The 21534-nt window shown below is 36.8% G+C and overlaps 1 long non-coding RNA gene across 7 annotated transcripts in view; it reads right to left on the bottom strand.

The window, feature by feature from the left end:
• Positions 1 to 21534, bottom strand: part of LOC110348128 (uncharacterized) — a 1027816-nt gene that overhangs the window by 957179 nt on the left and 49103 nt on the right. For all 7 annotated transcript variants that reach the window (XR_015449384.1, XR_002393120.2, XR_015449383.1 and 4 more), the window contains exon 2: positions 2599 to 2697. This is a non-coding gene — a long non-coding RNA (uncharacterized LOC110348128). The remainder of the gene's footprint in view (positions 1 to 2598; positions 2698 to 21534) is intronic.

Raw genomic sequence — 21534 nt, forward strand, 5'->3', positions numbered from 1 at the left:
CACTGCACCGTCTTCCCCAGCTCAGAGCTTCCCAAGCCTTTCAGAGCTCTGCCTCCGGCCCCGGGTGCCCTGGAGGGGGTGGAGGAGAGGTCTCTGCAGGGCCCACAACCTCCCATGCTGCTCAGGGTCTTACGACTGCTCCCTCTAATTTTTTTAAACTTTCCTTTTAAAATCCTACAAACTTCAGAAAAGGATAACTTTTTTTTCCTAATATTGTCTCTGATCTCTTTTTGTACCCACACTGAATTTTATGTCCCTTTGTATATGAACAATTCTTAATGCATATCCTTCATAAACACTAATTCAGGGTACACTTAGAGAAAAGTGGTTGTTGAGGAAATAATTATCTGGAAATTTGGAAATCGCTATATTTCAGAGATTCATAACATATTAAGAAAAGTCTGAGAAATTCTATAATACAAAAGTAAAATTAATTTTATTTAAGCCAGTAATTCTCTATTTACTTGATCAAAAACTCTTTGATGTTAAAACTAGTTAATATCCTGAGAAATCAGTTTTTCATGGAACACATTTAGGAAACACTATTATGAATTGATAGCTTTGGCATTATTTGGCTGTGAATGGAAGATTTCCATTCTCCCTCAGATCTGAGACTATAATTTGTTCATTCATTGCACAAATATTTATTGAGCATCTACTACATGCTAAGCACTTCATTCCCACTTGTTGGCTTAAGTTTCATCCAAATCTTAGGGATTAGTCAGTCCTCTAAATTTTTGAAGTATAAATGATCTCCACAGACGTCTGTAAATGGGCATCAAGTTTGTATTATTAGTAGCCCTGTTGGGATGATATTCCCTTTTTCTAGTAACTGATCTTTAGTCACATTTTTCATTGAGGTCCCACCTCATGCTGTGCATCTACTTTTTGTGTTTCCATGTTCTTCCAACCTATCTGAGTGTCTCCTGTAGTTTCCGGTCCAGTTCTCCTGCTCTGAGTCCTACTAATCCCCTCCAGGGAACTGGAACTGGGTCTCTGGGAACAGCAGTCACAGCTGGGTCCTTGGCACCTGCTGCCAATGCACATCACCAGGCTCCAGGCTATGATACTATTTACTTTCTTTTTTAGACCTTTCATGACTTATCGTGTGACTTTATAAATCTGGTTCCTAGATTCCAGCCATTTCAAATTTCATCTGTCCAACATCAACCATGCCCTCGGTATAGAAATTCTCCTGTCCCTTAATTTCTAGAATTACACAGTCCTGTTTGGTTTTTCCTTCTTCCTCTATGAATGCTCCTTTCCCACTTCCTTCATGGGCTTTATTTTTAGCTACAGTTGCTTAAACAAAGTGTATGTCCATGCATGGTCCCCAGCCCTGGGCATTTCTTTACTGAACTCTCTCACTGGCAGTTCATTTACTATCAACACTTCAGCTAAAATAGAAAAATATAACTCAATGTTGTTGTGACTTAGCTTTCATTTCTGGAATTTACAAATATGTGAAGACCAAATGTAAATATTCTGAGCAAATATCCATAAAGAGTATGTGAGATACTGCAACAACTTCTGTATAGGAATATATATTTGGAAAACAAAGGTCAATAATCAAAAATACCATGGCAAGTCAGTATCAAAATTTAAATCATGCTTTATTTTCCATAAATATTTTGTAATATTTGTATCTAATATATCTTTCCTCCAGAATTTGTAAAAGTTTTTATTTCTATTGTGACTAGCAGCATTTCACATTCATCTCAAAAGACATTAAAATAAATATTCCAAGGGCCCAGAGGTGTAGCTCAGTGATAAGGTGTTGCCTAGCACACACAATGCCCTGTGTCACTGACAGTACCCTCATACACATACACATACAAAAAAAAAACTCCAAATACCGTTATGTAACATACAGAGACCACCAAAAAATGTATACACACTTCAGGTAAATAAAAATAGTATGATGTTTTTCCACAGATGACCACCACTTTGAGCACGTCTTATAGTTGTAGACGTCAAAGGTAACTTGCATTAATCTCATGATGTCTCAATAAATTTAATATTAAAATATTTATACAAGTTTTTCTTTTCCTGTGTGTATACTTTTTGGGGGCAGACTCTGCCTAAAAACATAAGGAGTTAATTGGCTTTCATATGTAAAAGTGATGATTCATTAATTCACTCTTTGAACAACTTGTTCTCCTTTTTAGTTGTATTGAGATGATTACAATGATTATTTATGTATGTTGTACTTCGCAAGTACTTCTAGGTTATCTACCCTCACTAGAATCCAGTGAGAAATGACTAGCACAAATTAAAATCTCCATTTCATAGCTTGGCTATTCCATCACTCACAATTTAAGTAACTTACATAATTTGTTCAAAATGAAATAATTAAACTCCATCAGAATCCAAACTATCTGAGAAAACCACTAATACTACACAGATCATAAATTTTAAATGCTGTCTCATTTTACTGGTTAAGAAAAGTGAGATGCAGAAGTTAAACAACTTGACCAGTTTCAGAGAGAAATAAAAACCAAGTTCACAGAGATATTAAAGGCAAAGCGCAACAAACTTAAACTCTAACATTTCATTTGTACAGATAATATAAATATAGACAATGTGATTGTATTTTACCTTTCATAGTGTCTTCAATGGCTTCTGAATACATTTTCTGGTTCATTTTTCATCTCTAATGCTGTTGAATTGTCCTCTAACAATTTGCAAAGCTAATTTCTAGAGGGAAAAAAATGATGTGAGGTGAGCTATTTATTGAGGTCAATCACTTAATTTCGTGTACTATTTTGAGGTAACAGGGCTAATAATGACTTTTTAAAATTTGTCCTTTATAAGCTTCATTTTGCCCTTTTTGTAGAGTTATTATTGGTAATACAGTAGCAGTGATATTTGAAGTGAATCTAAGCTCATAATGAATAAATCCTGACAAATCAAAGATCATCTGATATTCCCCTTAAAAATAATATGCTACACTTTTAAAAGTGATAATGTTTGAAAATAGTCACACGTTGTACTGGTGAAGAATTTCATAGAATTTATACAAACTATACCTATAAATTTTTTTCTCACTAGTTTCTAGACATTAGTTGACTTTCAGCTCAACTCTTCTTCAGTATGTATTAATATTTATTACCTTGAGTTATAAAACCTGGCTTCTGAATTTATTAACAGCTAACTGAATTATAACACAGATACAACCATGTGAAATGAAAATCTCAAATAATTGTAGTAGTAAGAGACTATTACACAACATGTACTGATCTCATCTCACAAACAGCAACAAATACAGAAATGTTAGAGTGATTAACCAGTTTTCAATTTATATTTTCATATCAGAGTAAATACGTTTGGTTTTAATGTATGTTTATTCTGCAGGTCACTAAAAAAATAGAAATCTAAAGACATGTATGACTTTAAAGTATTAAAAAAATGGAGTAAGATCTGAATTCTGATCCTGACTCCACTAACCTGGATAAGTTTAGCCCCAAGCTCTTCATCTATAAAAATGATAAATATCAAGTCCACTTTGAAGCTTTCCACAATGATTAAATATGCTAAACAACTGAAGATTTCTTACCATAGGATATAGATAATGGTAGATAGTTTTCATTTTATTTCTTATCTGTTTCGCTTTTATACTTCTCTCAGAGGACCGTATTTATTCTTATATATCTTAAATGTCATGTACATGTAACTAGATTTCTATTTTCTTAAATTTTACTTTAATGGTACATTTTAGGTATACAATATAATGACATTCATCATTGGAAACTTGCACCTTTACATAATCTCTCTTGGTTCTTATTTTTTCCCCCTTCCCCTGCCCTCCCTTCAACGCCTCCATCCCTCCCTATTTACAAAGACTCTGTTGCAATTTTTCCATTTGCTCATATTAATTCCATTCCCTTTTTTCCTTTCCCCTACACTAAATTTCTATTTTGCGTGTAAATCTTACACAGATAAGGATGCTGTACTCATTGCTCCAGTTTCCAGCATAAAAGAGTATATTTTTAATTTGTTCTGGTGGTTGCTGTTGCTAGTGGTGGCACAGAAAAAAAATGTTTATTGCCTTCCTGAAGTTTATATGTTTATGCTCATAGTCTTTTCCTTATCTTTGCCTAAAAGGAGAGTCTTTGTTTTTAATTTTATGACCATACTACTCGCATTTAGGCTTTTACCATATACAGTACATTTCAAACTCAACATTCTGAAGCATGACACTGATGTTTCTTCCAGTAATTCCACTCATGAAAAAGTTACAATACAAAACAATCATAAGAGTTCAATGTCTGGAAAAAATAATGTATCTTTATCCGATCTCATCTTAAAACTATTTAAGTAAGTGGAAGTCATGGTTCTTACAACTATGTCTTCCCTTAGTAATTAATATCTTTCTTCTTTGAAAATCTTGCCTTGAGCTAATGCTGTTAGAACAAATAATATTCCACCTAGAACAAAGCATTCAAAAGTTTAGATTTGTAATGAACCACACCATATCTGTAGGGGCCACCAATTTATAAAATTTTACTGTGGCTCTTTTCCGGTTTCCTGGAAATGAAAGTAATTCAACCTCATCCTGAAACATTAATTTCTTCTACTTATACTGCAGTCCTTGTTCAACAATAATTTCATTAATTTCCACAATCTGATTTCCTATTTTTCAAATTCACAAGTTACGATATAATTGTGACTCATGGAAATTGTTTGGAACCATGTCCATCTGCTCACTGCTTGAAAGCCAATATCCAAGAGATGAGAAGGAAATCAAGCTTATTATGCAAGGGTTGGCACTCTAAGATTGAGAAGACAGGAGAGTTATCATCCTGTCCAACTGGGGTACTTGAAAGGGCTTCTATTTCTTTAAACAAACTTATTCATTTTCTGTAACTTAAATATCACAACAATATATTTGCTTTGTGTTAGTTGACATACAGAAATAAAAAATAAGAAAGGACATTACAAATTCTGATGTTGTCTGAAGGTCACCAGATGTTCTGGGCTCTATAAATCTAACAGATTAATTCACAGTTAAATCTTAATCATAGTTACAGCTTTCTTTAGGATTTAGAATGCTGAACAAAGGGAGAATAAGTCAAAGGACAATGTCTGAAGAAGCAGCCACTTTTATAAATCAAATTAATGTGCTACAAATAGCATTTTTAAAAGTAAAGAAAAATAGAATGATATAGAATTAAATGAACAAAAATAAATAAATTAGAAAGCAGCCAAGTGTATCACATATAATAGGAATAAATATTTAAAATTTTATTTTGTGAAATTTTTGTTTTTATTTGAGGAGGTATATGGTTTTGTGTGTGTGTGTGTATGTGTGTATGCAACACACGCACATACCTGAGGAATACCTTAAGAGATGCTTTCATTGTGGACGGCTATCGTTTGAATATTCATGTCCCCTTAGAAATTCATGTTGAAACTTAGTCCTCAATAGAACAATATTAAATGGTGGGGGCTCCAGGGAGTCATTAGGTTACAAGGCTCTGGCCTCAGGAACTGGATTAATGCCTTCCAAAAGAGGCTTCACAAAGGACTCACCCCTTCCTCCCCTCTGCCTTCTGCCACATGAGAAGCTGTGAGTAGACACCATCAATGGAACAGACCCTCAGCAGACAGCCGATCTGCTATCATCTTGATCTTGAACTTAACCAGTCTCCAGAACCAAGAAATAAATTTCTGTTGTTAATAAATTACCCAGTCCCCACTATTTTGTAATAGCAGCACTTAAAAATGGCCCATAGCCAAAAATCTTTGAAAGCCACTGAACTGGTACAATAGACACACAGATAAGCCACCCAGATGTCACTTCAAGGAAAGACTATTGCTCAGCTGCCCAAAGAGCCATCATTAGGATACATTAAACTATCAGCCCCATTTAGAGACTACCTGTATTGTACAGAGCCACCTCACATCTCAAGTTTTACCATTCCTTGGCTACCTACATCCAACAATTGACACGGAGCAAAAAAAAAAAAAAAAAAAAAAAAACCCAGGTTGTATCACTCCAAACCACAACACTTCTGAAAGGCCATTTTAATTTCATCCAAGGCTGTTGGTCAGGTCTGCATAGCAGATCTCCCTTTACTCAGTCCTCTTTCCTTCTTCTGTCTTCCACAGATATGGATTCCAAGCCACTCTGATAAATGTTTACCTCCCAGGGAAGTCAACTTGTGATATTGAGATGGTAGAGTAAGATTTGTAAGCCAAGTCTAGCTACAAAGGTCAACTATATAATAAACAAACATCCTTAAATAAAATAGAGCTTGATTTTCAGTGGAACTGCAAATTCAAAGATAGTTATTACATCTGTACTCTGTCTATCCTGAGGGCCACTAATGCATTGATTAAAATGAGCCCACCCATCTCTTAATAATGGTTTGCTGGTTATTATTTTTTTCTTAACTGAAAATGCATAGTCCTTCATTTCTTCTGCCAGCTCTAGATTCATTCATCCTATACTCGCAACTTCTTGGCTGTTTTTATTATTTTTTGACTTACAAATATACCTAATTCAAAGCAGCAGATGGGGGGTGTTGAAATAATTTTTATTACTAGTAAACAGTCAAGCTACTTGTGGTTAGTACTGACTAAGGGAGAATGCTGCAAATATTGCTTAATTATTGGGCTGTGTTTTGAGAAGATCACATAAAATTTTAAGAGGGGAAATACTTTAATGCAAAGTGAACTACTGAAGCCGGGTATAGTGGCTCATGCCTATAATCCCACCACTGGGGAGGGTAAAGCAAGAGAATCAAGGGTTTGAAGCCACTTGGGCTACATGGTGAGTTCAAGGCCAGCCTGAATTACATAGTGAGACCCTATCTCGATCGATGATAGATAGGTAGGTAGGTAGATAGATAGAAAGATAATAAAGTGAAATATTAGAGGTTTTTTTCTACAAAGTAAATATTGACAACAGAGCCTGGCTAACTCAATCATTTTGACTAGTTTTGTTAGACCATTTTAAAAAAGGAATTCATTGATTTCAGTTTATTTATTTACTTATTTATTTAAAATATTTTTATCCTGCTGATACACAGTCTATTTCTAACATATTGGTCCAACCCTGAGGCTTTATTTTCTTCTTTAAATATATTTCAAATATGTTTCTTCTAGGCAGGAATCAATGATGATAGGTGGGCCAAATGTTAAGTGAAAATATTTTTAAGAAACTCAAAGAATTTATTAAGTAGAAAAATTCTCAAGTAAGGATATTAGCAAAGTTCATGTAACCTTGATGAGAACATATTTCAGATGAAAATTATCATTATGTAAGTTCCAGCAAAATTTTGTATGCTCACATTTCTTTCCATTTTATTTCCAAGGAAAAAGTGATCAGCATTTACTGTGGTCTTTCTTTAAACAAATAGAAAATGTGCTAAGTAGCAGTGAAATTTGTGCCTTCAAAAACATGAGGTTTATTTTCTTCCATTCTTGGAATATACAGTACTCAGAGAGGAGATGGAACATCAGGTGGATTTGAATAAGAAAACAGTAATAATCTTCGACCTAAGCCCCCAGCCACTGTGTGAATGAATTAGAGGAAACAGCTGCAGTCTAGGGTCTCTCAATTAAGGGATGCAGGGATTCTGTGCAACGCGGCGTTCACAGTGTCTCTGATGGTCAGCCAGATTTCTTTGTTTCTCATGCATTTTCTGTGCTGGGAATGTTCCCCTAGCTTTTCAGCCCTCTCCCAGACCTGTCACTCCACTTTAGGAGTGCAGCAACTATGCCTGCCTACAATAGTGACCCCAAAGCAGGGCCCCTTGTCTGCCTTTTCTTTCACACTATAAACAAAGCCTCTATCTATAATAAAGTGGATGAAATGGCCCAGAGACAGATTGTGGGTTGAAAGAAAGTCCTTCAAAGATTCACTTGCAAATAGAAGCTGTGGACTGGACAGCCTCTAGAAGGTAAGTTCTTGTTGGAAACTCAGATCTTCTGCATCTGCATTTAATAAGAATGGGAAAGAGGTGAAAATTTTGACATGATTTGATGAAGCAATATTTATACTCCTCACCTGACCTTGTTACAGCCCAGAAGAATTGCTTTACTCCAGGCGACAATGAGTAATATCTGTTCTGTTCAAACCTGACCTCTAGGCCAGAAACATAACTTCAGGCTTTTCTCCTAGATCCTTGTCTATCACAAGACCTTTCTCTGTTCTCTAGGACTTGGACCCAACAAAGAAGCTAAGAGGATTGGAGATCAAGTATTCTACAGCTCAATAGCTAAATCCCTACACTGAGAATGAGGCACAGGGATGCTTTCTGTGCTGTCGAGTTGCTCCGATGACAGACAAGTCAGTGACTTTCCAGGGTTGGTAGCCAGTTGCTGCTACTTCTTCCAAAGTACAAATCGCAGGCCACTCCACATGCCAAGAGGCAAACGAAACCGTCTCACATGGTATACCTCTTGATACTCAAAAATAAACACAAAGAATGAGACTACGATAAAAACAACTCAAATGATTCAGCTAACATGTTAATTCTAATCACACTATCTAAAAGAAGGATGTCCTTTGAATGAAGGTGAATTTGACATCTAGAAAAGGCAGCATTATAGACCCATATAAACTCACACATAACAAATATCTTATCTCATGATTTAATTTTGAGACTGTGGAACTGATACTGCTGTGGAGTTTTTATTCCAGCTTTTGGTAACATTTATATGATTTTTCTGTGATTTCTGGACACCATCCCTCAAAGTCTTCCTGCAGGGTTAAGTGCTTTCCGAACAGTTTAAATGATCCATCTCTCTGAGAGAGAGAAAACCTTACCCTTCTCTAATTCTGTTACCTGTTTCTGAACTGTGAAAGTTAAACGACGCTAATTAGCAGGACAGGCTGGGAATATAAGGAATGGGAAAAAGGGCTTTGTGTTTTACCCTTTCACTCCTCCCTGCACTTTGACAATTTTCTATTAGTAGTTTATCTCCGAAAAGGGATTTTCAATGTTTGTAGATTTCTCACTTTTACACTTTTCTAAATAGTAAACATAATCCAAGTTGGACCATTCCTATTCTCTTTAATATTTAAAAAAAAGTTAGGCATTCATAATAATATTATGGTAGCTTCTTTATGTACATAGTATAATACTATTTTGCTTAGGATAAATACCAAGAAAGGGTGTGCTTGTTTTCAGTTACTATATCACAAATTGCTCCAAACATAATAGCTTAAAACAATGAACATTTATTACTTCACCCACTTTCTGAGGATCAGGAATCTAGAAATGCTACATCAGACTGATCTGGCTCAGGCTCTGAATCCATAGACCAAGGCTTTATCTCAAGCTCTCCTAGGGATGCGGGATCCATTTCCAAGGTGGGCCACTCATATGGTTCTTAGCTGGTCTCAGCGCCTCACTTAGGGGCATCTCCACAGGGCTGCATGATTGTCTTAAGATATGGAAGCCAAATGAGAAACCAGAGACATTTATAGCTAAATGGATGCACTTTGAGGCCATACCCATAAGTGAAATAAACAGGACACACGTGTAAATACTGAATGGTTTCTCTGGTGTGAAAAACTAAAAGTGTAAATAAGGATCAAAATGTATAATTGATAATGTGAAATAGGAAGAAAAGGTCTAAAGGGGTAGGGGAAGTGGGAGGGGCAGGGGAAAGAAAAGGGAAAAGAAAAAATATGAGAAAAGGAAAAAATGAAAACAAAGTCTTTGTAAATAGGGAGGGGTGGAGGGGTCAATGGGAGGGCAGGGGAATAGGGAAAAAATAAGAACCAAGATACGTCACATGAAGGTACAAGTTCCCAGTGATGAATATAACTGTATTATACACCTAAAATGTACCAATAAACTTAACGGAAAAAAAAGATATGAAAGCCAATGCCCACACACACACCCTCTAGAGTGATAGTACAAAGAGGGGGATAAGGCTGCTAAGGGCTCATCCTGAAAGTCACATAAAGTATCTAAAGTAACCAAGCTCACAGATGTAGGAAATAAAATAAGGGCCTGGGAAGAGGGCGACATGAGGAGTTGTGGGTCATTGAGTGTAATCCATCAGTTATCTAATAGTCATGTCGTATGGAAAACTTCTAGAGATCTGTTGTACAACATTGTGCTTATAGTTAATGATACTACTGTACACTTAAAAGTTTGTCAAGAGAGTAGCCCTCAAATTATGTGTTCTCACCACAACAAAAAAATTGACAAATTAGATGTTTCACAATAAGAAGTAAATGATTCATACTTTGATCTGTATGTGGTTTGTCCCTCAAAGGTTCAGCTGGAGGAGGCTTAGTCACCACTGTGGCAATGTGAGAGGTAATGGGATCTTTAAGAAATGAGACTTTCTGGGAGGTCAATAAGTCATTAAGTATGCTGCTCATGGAAAGGATTAAGGTAGTTCTTATAGGACCTTGAGTTATTTCTTACAACAGAAAGCCTGATTCCTAAATTGCTCTCTGGCTTCCAGTCTCGAGAATGTGATCTCTTCCTACTACCCATACTCCCATCATTGTGGTACTATCCACCATCTGGTCTGGTATAGTTTAGATCTAGATTGTTTCCCAAAAGGCTCATGTATTCAAAGGTTGGGTTTTTGGAAGATAACTGGATTATGGAGGCAACTGTATTCATCAGTGAATTAATCCACTGGAAAGTTCAGAGCTGAATTCTGGTCAGAAGAGGCAGGTCACTGAGGGGTGACCTGGAAAAGTGTATCTCCCCCCCCAGATCCTCCCTTTTCTCTCTCTGCTTCCTGGCCACCATAATTTGAGCAGCTTTCCTCCATGACAGGCCCTTCCACCATGCTGTTTCTGCCTTAGAGCCAGCTGACTATGGAATGAAACCTCTAAAAACTGTGAACCCAAATAAACCTCTCCTCTTTTTAAGTTCAGAGAGTCAGATATTTTGTCCAAGTGATGAAAAAGTGACTAACAAATGGTCCTTATTGAAGCTGAACTGATGATAGTGCCATGCCCTTGAGCCTCTAAAACCATGAACTGAATTGACCTGTTTACTATATAAACTTACCAGGCCTCGGGTATTTCATCATAGTAATGAAAAATACACTGATACAACTCACAATAAGAAGTTACTCAAGGTAATTTCTCTATGATTAATATAGCTATAGGTTACATGTTGCATGTGTTATAACTATCAGATTATTAACTATTTTGAAAATTATTAACTAGATCTAATAATTAAGAACTTGGCAAAAATAGTTTCTCATGAAAATTCCATCATACAATAATTTTTACAAGATATATGTATGTTTCTTACTGGTGCTATAAGGAATTACTTAATTGCTCAAAGCATCAAACTTTTATTATTTTACATTTCCAGAACTCAAAAGTTTGAAATAAGTCAACCAGGCCATGTTCCTTCTGGAGGCTCTAGGAGAAAATCTGTTTTCTTGTCTTTACCAGCTGATCCTTCCCTCCATCAAGAGACATCTTCTATCCTCTATCATCTCCTACTTGCTTTTCACAGTATAAGGACCCTATGATTATATTAGATCCTCTCAGATAATCCCCCTGTTTTAAAACCCTTAGCATAGGGCCAGGGATTTAGCTCAGTGGTTCTAGTGTCTGCCTCATAAGCGCAAGTTCCCAAGTTTGATCCCCAGTACAAAAAAAGATTTTTTTAAAAAATCCTTAGCTTAATCACATTTGCTAAGTGCATTAGTTGTGCAAGGTAATATATTCACAGGCTTCAAGAATTAGAACATGGGGCCATGATTCTGTGTATCACAACTAATTTTAGAAGGATGATAGAGTTAATTCCATTGTGCAAAACATCCTGATGGACCTACTTAACACCATGAGAAAAATATTTAGATCAATTTTATCTATGTTAACACATAATCAGTGATCAAATGATTTATTTTGTGTACTGAGATCATATTTGGCCATCATTTCCAAAATCAAGCCCTGGAAGGCTGGTAAATCACTCCTGCTTTCAATATTTATTTATTCTTAGCTTATTGGATAAACCAGAATTGTAGGCTGAAATATGTGTAAATGATACCCTCAAATATCATTTTATTTCACAAGTGGCTGCAATCCCACACTTTTATCTCAATCACCCCATAAATGATGGAGAACTACAAACCATGTTGAGAAATGTTCATTTGGAAATGCATTCAATTTGCCAAAGAAATTCTAAATTTCTTCTGAGACTGGAAAACAGTTTTCCATACAGATAGAATCATAGAATATACAGAGTGGGATGGGACCTAGGAAATTTAAAAATAATACAGTTCTTTTCCACCCTCAATTTCCACCCTAAAACCCCCATTTTACATGCTCTCCAGATTTCTGATTCAATGTACTTTATTAAATGCTCAGATCTATTTCTTTTTTCTAAAATATGTGATATGTATGAAGATTATGCATAACGTTGGGCAGTGGGAGGAACGGCTACTATGTATTAAGAACTTAAAATGAGCCAACTTCTGTGAGAGACAGAATAATATATTGTCAAATATATTGTCTATACATGTTTTATTTCAAAAAGATAAAAAAATTCCTGCTTCTAAAATTAAAAATATAGTAATAGAACTATAGAAAAGTAAATAAGCCAGAGCAAAGTAAGAATGCTAGAATGTAGCCTGGGTCTCTCTCTTTTTTTTTTTTTTTTTTTTGCACTGAGGATTGAGCCCATGAGTTCTCTATCACTGACCTGTACCCTCAGCCCTTTTACTTTTTTGAGACAGGGTCTCCCTAAGTTGCTCAAGTGGGACTTGAACTTATGATCATCCTGACTCAGCCTCCCAATGGTGTCTGTCCCCTTAACAACAAAACTTACAAAAGCTCTCACTATATTTCTGAAGAAAAAAAATAGTCAAGTTGAATAAACAATATCAAAAAAGTCTGTGGCAGTGATGGCAAACCTTTTACAGCTTTCAATGATACAAACAGCCCCCTGTAGTACATGTACCATAGGTTCACCACCACTGGCCTGTTGTATGCCACCTTTTGAGAAGAGATTCCTATCGATCTTATATATTAAAAATAACAAAATTACATTGCTAATAGATTCATTTGTTCATTCAACACTTGGTAAGTGTTAAATATGTACCAGGTACTATCTTTGTAAGCTGTAAATTAAATTTCACACTTACCTAGTAAATAAATCATATAATGTCAGGTAGTAACATGTAATAATTCAAAAACCATATAATTTCAGCAAGGTATAAGGAAACATAAAGCTGCAGAGGAAAAACCTCTCAAGATAATATTTGAGAAACAATCTGAAATAGACTGTTATGATTTAAATATGAAGCATCACCCAAAGATTCATATATTGAGGGCACTAACTTCACTAGTGGGTTAATTCATTGTTGAAATCATCGCTGAATGGACTATTAGGAGGTGGGGCCCAGGTGGAGAAAGCAGGACTCTGAAAGCATACCTCTAAAGTGTATATCTTGTCCCCAGCCCCTTCCCCTCTCTCTGCCTCTTCCTAATCTCTGCTCCCTGACTGTCCTCTGTATGCCCTTTCCCATGATGTTTTTGCCTTGGAGCCAGCAGAACACAAACTGAAATCTCTGAAACCATGAGCCAAAATAAACTCTTTTTCCTTTAAATTGTGTACATTAGATATTTTGTCCCAGCAATAGAAAAACTGGCCAATATAGAAAACTAGTACCAAGAAGTAGGGTCACTGCTATGAGATGCCTGATTTTGTGGTGCAGAAGCCTTTGGAATTGGTTTATAGGAGGAGTTTGGAAAGGTTTAGAGATGTGGATAGTAAAGTCTTAGAATGCTGTAAGCAGAAATTTATGGGATTCTGGTGGGAGCTCAGAACACCAGAATGCTGGTAGGAATGCAGACAATAAAAATTGTGCTACTGAGGTGTCCTGAGCAAAGAGGATTCTATTGGAAATTGAGCTAGAGGCATTTTGTCTATGTCCTCAGACTTTGTGTGAGGCTGAATTTAAAGGTGATAGGCTAATTGACATGGCAAATGAAATTTCAAAGATCAGGCTTTGTCATGGGTGCTGCTGGCTGCTTTTAGCCAGATTTATAAGAACCAGGAACAGCAGAGTTGAAAGATCTGAAAATTTTGCAATTCGGCCAGAAAAGAAGCTCATGTGAAGTTGGGGTCAAGTTCAAGATATTAATGCCATTATAAAGAACCAAACCTGGTGTGGTGGTGCATGTCTGTAATCCCAACACTCTGATAGATCAAGTAGGAAGATTGGCAAGTCCTAGCCAACTCTGGGCAATTTAGCAACTTAGCAAGACCTTGTCTCAAAAGTTAAAAGGTGGGTGGGAGGCTGTGGATGTAGCTCAATCCAAAGACCTTGGGTTAAATCCCCAATATTGCAGAAGAGAAAAAAAAGCCAAGTACTTTTTATGAGAACAGGAAAAAAAGATGCCTTGAGGGCATCTAAGGAATTGGCCAGAACCTACCCATTATAGGCTCAAGGATGTAAAAGTGAAAACTGTGTTAAAAAGACTTGCTTTGAGAAAAGAGCCCCAGGGTGCCTTGTTCACTAAGGGCTATCTAGAGAAGGGTTTCCCCAAGTTCAGCCATCCAGGCTATCAGAGGCTGCTGCAGCCATGGTTCAAGTGGGCCTGCCTCCTGCTCAAGCTGGCAGCAGAACTTGGTATCATCCATGTGATGCAGGTTTTGCAAGAATGCAGAATGCAAGAGTTATGAGATCATGAAGGCTTCTATCTAGATTTTAACAGAAGACCCAGGAGACCAGGCAACATGTAACCCCTGTCCAAAGACCCTAAGAGAGCAATGCTTGAAGCTGTGAGAGTGAAACTAAAGCTGAAATGGAAACTTCCAAAAAGTTGTAGATGATGGGAACATGGAACATCTGCTAAGGAAGGCTGTGTGCAGCAAGCAGAGCCAGCCTGAGTGAAAGGTCACAGGGGCTATAAATAGCAAGGCCATAGGGGCAAGGATGCCCAAGCCCTTTGAAACTGCCCTGGATTACAGAAAGGGAGCTACAGTACCCTGCTGAGTTTTGATCTTCTTTGGGTCTGATTCTTTTCTTCTATTCTCCAGCCCCCTTTTTGGAATGGAAATATTTACTCTACGCCATCTTACCTTGGGATTATGTAGCTTGTTTTTGTTCTAGTTTGTTTGTCTGTTTTCTGAGGTTCACATCCAAGAGCTGCCTTAAATCTCAGAGGAGATTTTGTATTTGGACTACATAATGCTGGAATCACTCAGACTTTGGGGACTCTCAGGAAGAGACTAAATTCACCTTGCATTATGAGATGGACATGAAATTTTGGGGGCTAGGGCAGAATATTATGATATAAAGTATCCTCCAAAGACTCATGCATTGAAGGTAGTAATCTCATCAGTGGATTAATCAATTAATGAGTTCATAACTAAATGGGGTCTCAGGAGGTGGGGTCCAGCTGGAGGAAGCAGGTCACTAGAGCATGCCTTTGTAGGGTATATGCTATCCTCAGCCCCTTCCCCTGTCTCTGACTCTTCCTTCTCTCAATGCCTCCTGGATGTTATGAGGTACGTAGCTTTCCTCTGCTGAGCCCTCCACCATGATGTTTCTGTCTTGGAGCCAGCTGACCATGCACTGAAACCATAAACTAAAATAAACTTTTTGTCTTTTAAGTTGTGAATGTCAGATATTTTGTCCCAGCAACAGAAAGCTGGTTAATACAGATATGAATGAGACAGACATGAAGAGGCTTTGGTAAAAAGTCCAAGGCAGTGGGGAAAGCATTGTAAAGATTTGGAAGCAGGCAAATCTTGACCTGCTTAATGGAGCAAGAAATCATTGTGAGCTGAAGCCAAGTGGGCCAGGGTGAGGAGTCGGACATTAACCAAGGATTTGTCCATGTATGGTTTTGTAGATCACTGAAAATACTTTGGCCTTTATTTTGAATATGATGTGAAGTCCTTGAAAAAATATGAGATTAAAATAACTGAATTTACAGTTTAAATAAGTTGAAATCTGTTATATGAAGAATAGATTGTAGGTAGGCAAATACAGAGATAAGATGACGGGTTAGGGAACTTTTGTAATAGTCCAGACCAGAAATATCAATTGCTGGGATGAGGTGGTTATAGCAAAAGATATAAAAAGTACTTCAATTCAGAATATGACTTAAGTAGAACCAAAAGACTAGCTGGTGAATTGGACTAGAACAGTGATGGCGAACCTTTTAGAGCTTTCGATGATAAAAACAGCCCACTGTGGCACGCGTGCCACAGGTTCACCACCACTGGACTAGAGTATGAGATAAAGAAAAAGTTAAAGATAATACCTGGCTTTTTAACTTAAGAACTTGAATGAATATAAATACTATTTTTTAAAATAAGAGAAGAGTAACTTCTGAAGGTGACATTCTAGAGCCATATTTTATATATGTTAATTTTGAGATGTTAATTAGATGTCAAAATAGGAATATGAAGTAAACAAATACACATAGGACTGTAGGACTCAATGGAAAGGTCAGTGAAAGAGAATTAAGCTTGTCAGCTTTAAATGGTATTTAAAACCTTGAGATTGGATTATCTCAACTAAAAAGTATAGCTAAGACAGAGAAAAATCCTCCCAATATTTAGAAGGTAGAGAAAGCAAGAGTGACAATAAATAAGGTCATGGAAGCTGCCCGGCATAGTGGCCCATACCTATGAATCCTAGCTACTGTAAGACAAGCAGGAGGTTCACAAAGTCATGGCAAGACTGAACAACTCAGTGAGACCTTATCTCAAAATAATAAAGTAAAAGGGCTGGGGATGCAGCTCAGTGATAGAGCTCTTGTGGGCTCAATTCCTACTACAAAAAAAAATAATCGAAAGTCATGAAGGAGCAACAAGTGGATTAGAAGGAAAATGGTGGAAGTCTGGCACATCATGGGGCAAGTAAAGAAAATATGAGTAAGTACAAAGCAGATTTAGAGAAGTTGGTATCAGGGGTTGGGAGAGATTGGGTCATATTAGGATGGTGTCTCAGGGACTTGGACAGCAAAGACGTCCAATGGTAACTAAGACAGACCAGACTGCTGTTCTGTTGATGGCATATCATGGCTTGTTAAAGGCATAGAGAGATAATGCTCTATCTCTAAATAAAATTGAAGTATGCTGAATGTAATGATGGATTTTTATCATAAAAGAGCCCAAATTGTGAAAAGCTTACAAATGGGACCTTTTTAGTTAACTAATTTTATTAACTAAAAATTGGTTCACTTAGTTAACTAAGCCAACCAGGGTTTCAAATTTCAAATTATTCTCAAACATATCCGTGCTTTGGTATTCAGTGTGCTACAAGACATAAAAGTGAACACAGGCTAATACCCTTTCTGAATCTTATTTCTTATTCTGAATGATTATGGAGAGCAATTACATTGCAGACCACCCTCACATTGAAAAACAAAGAAAAGCAGATTAAAATTGTTGTCTAGAATAGTCTTTAGATGGGAGGAAACAATTCAAATAAATTCTGGTGATTAGAAAAGGAAAGAAAGTTCTACATAACCCCTTTACCTCAGCAACAGTAAGTAGCTGATAACCTGCTCTGTGCACTCGTTGGCACTGCTCCCTCTGATCAGATGACTTGGGAAAGGTCCAGGTGCCAAACATTGCCATGGCCCTAAGGCCCTGTGGGTCAGAAACTAGATTCAGTGTGAAGTGACCAAACAAGTGACAGCGAGGTTTTCATCTCCCCACCCTTCCTTTTGGGTACTTCTTATTAGGGGCTTATTTAGCTATTTTTTCATATTTTATAAACATAAGTAAATAAACAAAATGTTAAAAGAATACAGGGAATACCAATCTCTGTTTTTAAAATGTTTTCTAGTTATGCCTACAGCACAGCTGTGGCTGGGCTGTTGGTCAATTAAACTAAACCAAGAATCTATTTTCCTATATAAAAAAAAATTACACAAGGTCAGTTATTATTTAAAATGACTTCAGGGCCGGGGATTTAGCTCAGTGGTTCCAAAGCCTGCCTCACAAGCACAAGGTCCCGAGTTTGATCCCTGGTACCAAAAAAAACCCCCTAAAATGACTTCAGTAGAATTCAGTAGAATAGTAGACACCATTGTGTTAAGTAAAAAATATATAGTTATTCTCCATATAGACTAAAACTGGCTTATAAATACAATGATAACCTAAAATGTTATTGTATCAGCATGTAAAAGATGTAATTCTTTTCATGTACTATGAATTTGGGTTCTATAAAATTTCACAAGTTATACATAGTAACAGTGAAATTCCTAAGTAATAGTCAATATATATCTAAAAAACAAATGACTCTTAAGATATTCTCTTTTAGATAAATTCTTTCAGTGATGGAACTAATATATCTACTCCTGGGTATTGCCAAAAATGGCTTTATTTATTAAAAAAATATTTTCTATACCCTGAAAAACAGTCAAGAAACAATTTATCACAGAACCTCTGTTTTCTTGCACAAAGTATTAATTTTTGTTAATCATTTCCACATTTCTTAGAAATTAAAAGTATTTTAAGTCTTTATTTTTACCCTGATAAATTAGAGATCATAAAGGTTGACTGAATCCATCATAGCAAAAACAAAGGCATAAATGACTTCCAGTGTTCTTTACTCAGTCATATAAAAATCCAGCACTGTGCCCTCTGCAACATTCCTCATGGACCCAGCATCACCTTCCACTTCCACAACATACTCTTACAATTTAAAAATTCCTCTGAAATGAGCAGAAGGCCAGAGTGTTTTCTGAGGGATAAATACTCAGTAAGGGATTATGATTCTTCATGTATCTCTGAAGGTATATTGTTTATTTTGTGCCCTATAAATCTAACCTCCATGGGCTTTCATGTGAGGACTGCTGTATATTCATACACCAAAAGACCTTTATTTTATCCCCTTTTACCCATGTCACTCAAGCACTTATTTTTCCCCCCGAGGTTCCATGTCATCCCCATGATTATTTTTTTATTAAATTCTTTTATTGGTACATTGTAGGTATACAACACAATTACATTTCTAATTGGGAATTGTACCTTTCTATAATGCATCTTGGTTCTTATTTTTTCCCCATTCCTAGCCTTCCCTTCACGCCATCCACCCTTCCCTATTTACAAAGACTTTATTTCCATTTCTCATCATTTTTCCTTTCCCTTCTTTCCTTTCCCCTGCCCCTCCCACTACCCCTACCCCTTTGGACCTTTTCTTCCTATTTCACATTATGAATTATTCATTCTAATCATTGGTACATTTTAGGTATACAATATAATGACATTCATCATTGGAAATTTGCACCTTTACATAGTCTCTCTTGGTTCTTATTTTTCACCCTTGCCCAGCCCTCCCTTCAACCCCTCCATTCCTCCCTATTGACAAAGATTTTGTTCCTATTTTTCCATTTTCTCATATTATTTCCATTCTCTTCTATCCTTTCCCCCAGGCCTCCCACTTCCTTCCCCTTTGCCCCTTTTCTTCCTATTTCACAGTACCTATTATACATTTAGTGCTTATTTACACTTTCAGTTTCTCACACCAGAGAAACTATTCGGAATTTATTCATGTGTGTCCTATTTACTTCACTTAAGAGTATTGCCTCAACATGCATCCACTTAGCTATAAATGTCTCTAATTTCTCATTTTTTATGGCTGAGTAGTACTCCATTTTATTAAAAAACCACATTTTCTTGATCCAGTCTCCAGTTGATGGGCATTTGGGCTGTTTCCAAATTTTAGCTATCACAAACTGTGCTGCTATGAACATGGGCACACATATATCACTGTGGTATGATTCTTTGAATTCTTTGGGGAAGATCCCCAGCAGTGGAATAGCGGGGTCAAATGGGACTTCCAGTCCTAGTTCTTTGAGGTATTTCCATACTGATTTCCACAGTGGTTGCATCAGTCTACACTCCCACCAGCAGTGGAGCAGGGTTCCTCTTTCCCCACAGCCCTGCCAGCATTTGTTATTGGTTGATTTCATGATAGCAGCCATTCTTTCTGCAGTGAGGTGGAATCACAGCGTTGTTTTCATTTGCATCTCTTGAATGACCAGTGATGTTGAACATTTTTTCATGTATTTATTTGCTATTTCTACTTCTTTGTGTGAGAAATGTCTGTTCATTTCAGATGCCCATTTTTGGATTGGGTCTTTAAATTTGGGAGGTCTGCTTTTTTTAAGCACTTTATAGATTTGCGATAGTAGACCTTTGTCTGAGGAAGAGCAGGTGAAGATTTTTTCCCACATTGTGGGTTATCTCTTCACACTGCTGGTGGTTTCTCTTGCTGTGCAGAAGCCTCTTAATAAGAAGAGATCCCACTTGTTGATTGTTTGTGCTAGTTCATGGGCAACTGAGGTTTTTTCATAAAATCTTTTCCTACACCAATGTCTTCAAGGGTTCTACCTAACCTCTGTTCCAACTGGTTCAGAGTTTCTATTTTAATATTTAGATCTTTAATCCATTTTGATTTTAGTTTAGTGCATGGTGAGAGATACAGGTCTAGTTTTAATCTTTGGCAAGTTGAAGCCCAATTTGTCCAGCACCATTTATTAAAGAGGCTATCTTTCCTCCTGTGAGGGTGTTTGGCTCCTTTATCAAAGATGAGATGGATGAGTGTGTCTGGCATTGTTTCTGCATCTTCTAATCTGTTCCACTGGTCCTCAAGTCTGTTTCTTTGCCAGTACCATGCTGTTTTTATCAAAGTAGCTTTGTAGTAGAGTTGCAGGTTGGGGATTGTGATACTCCCTGCCATGTCTCTGTTACCTAGAATTGCTTTTGCTATTCTGGGTCTCTTCTTGTTCCAGATGAATTTTTGGATTGTTTTCTCAAGGTCCATGAAGTATGCTGCTGGGATCTCAATTGGAATTGCATTAAATCTATATAGCAGTTTTGGAAGTATGGCCATTTTCACTATATTAAGCCTTCCTACCCAGGAGCAGGGGATGTCTATCCATTTTCTGATATCATCCTCAATCTTTCTTTTCAGAGTGTGATAGTTTTCAGAGAAGAGGTCTTTGATTTCTTTCGTTAGGATGATTCCTAGGTATTTCAGTTTTTTGGATGCTATTGTGAAAGGAATTACTTGCCCTATTTCTCTCTCAGTGAGTCTGTCATTGGTGTAGAGGAAAGCTACTGATTTTTGTGTGTTGACCTTGTAACCAGCTACTTGACTGAATTTGGTTATTAAGTCTAGAAGACTTTTGGTGGAGTTCTTGGGGTCTTCTATATAGAGTATCATGTCATCTGTAAATAATGACAATTTGACTTCTTCATTTCCTATCCTTATTCCTCTTATTTCTTTCTCTTCTCTAACTGCCATGGCTAATGTTTCCAGAACTATATTGAACAAGAGTGGTGATAGTGGACATCCTTGTCTTGTTCCTAATTTTAGTGTGAAGGATTTCAGTTTTTGACCATTTAGTATGATATTGGCTGTTGGTTTTTCAGAGATGGCTTCTATCAGTTTGAGGCAGAGACCATCTATTCCAATTTTTTGTAGGGTTTTTATCATAAATGCATGTTGGATTTTGTCAAATGCTTTTTCTGCGTCTATGGAGATAATCATATGGTTTTTGTCCTTGGATCTATTGATATAGTGTATTACATTGATTGATTTTCGTATATTGAACCA

This window comes from Heterocephalus glaber, unplaced genomic scaffold (genome assembly GCF_053883595.1).
Source record: "Heterocephalus glaber isolate CG9 unplaced genomic scaffold, H.glaber_assembly_v1.0 deba00000676, whole genome shotgun sequence".
Taxonomy (NCBI): domain Eukaryota; kingdom Metazoa; phylum Chordata; class Mammalia; order Rodentia; family Bathyergidae; genus Heterocephalus; species Heterocephalus glaber.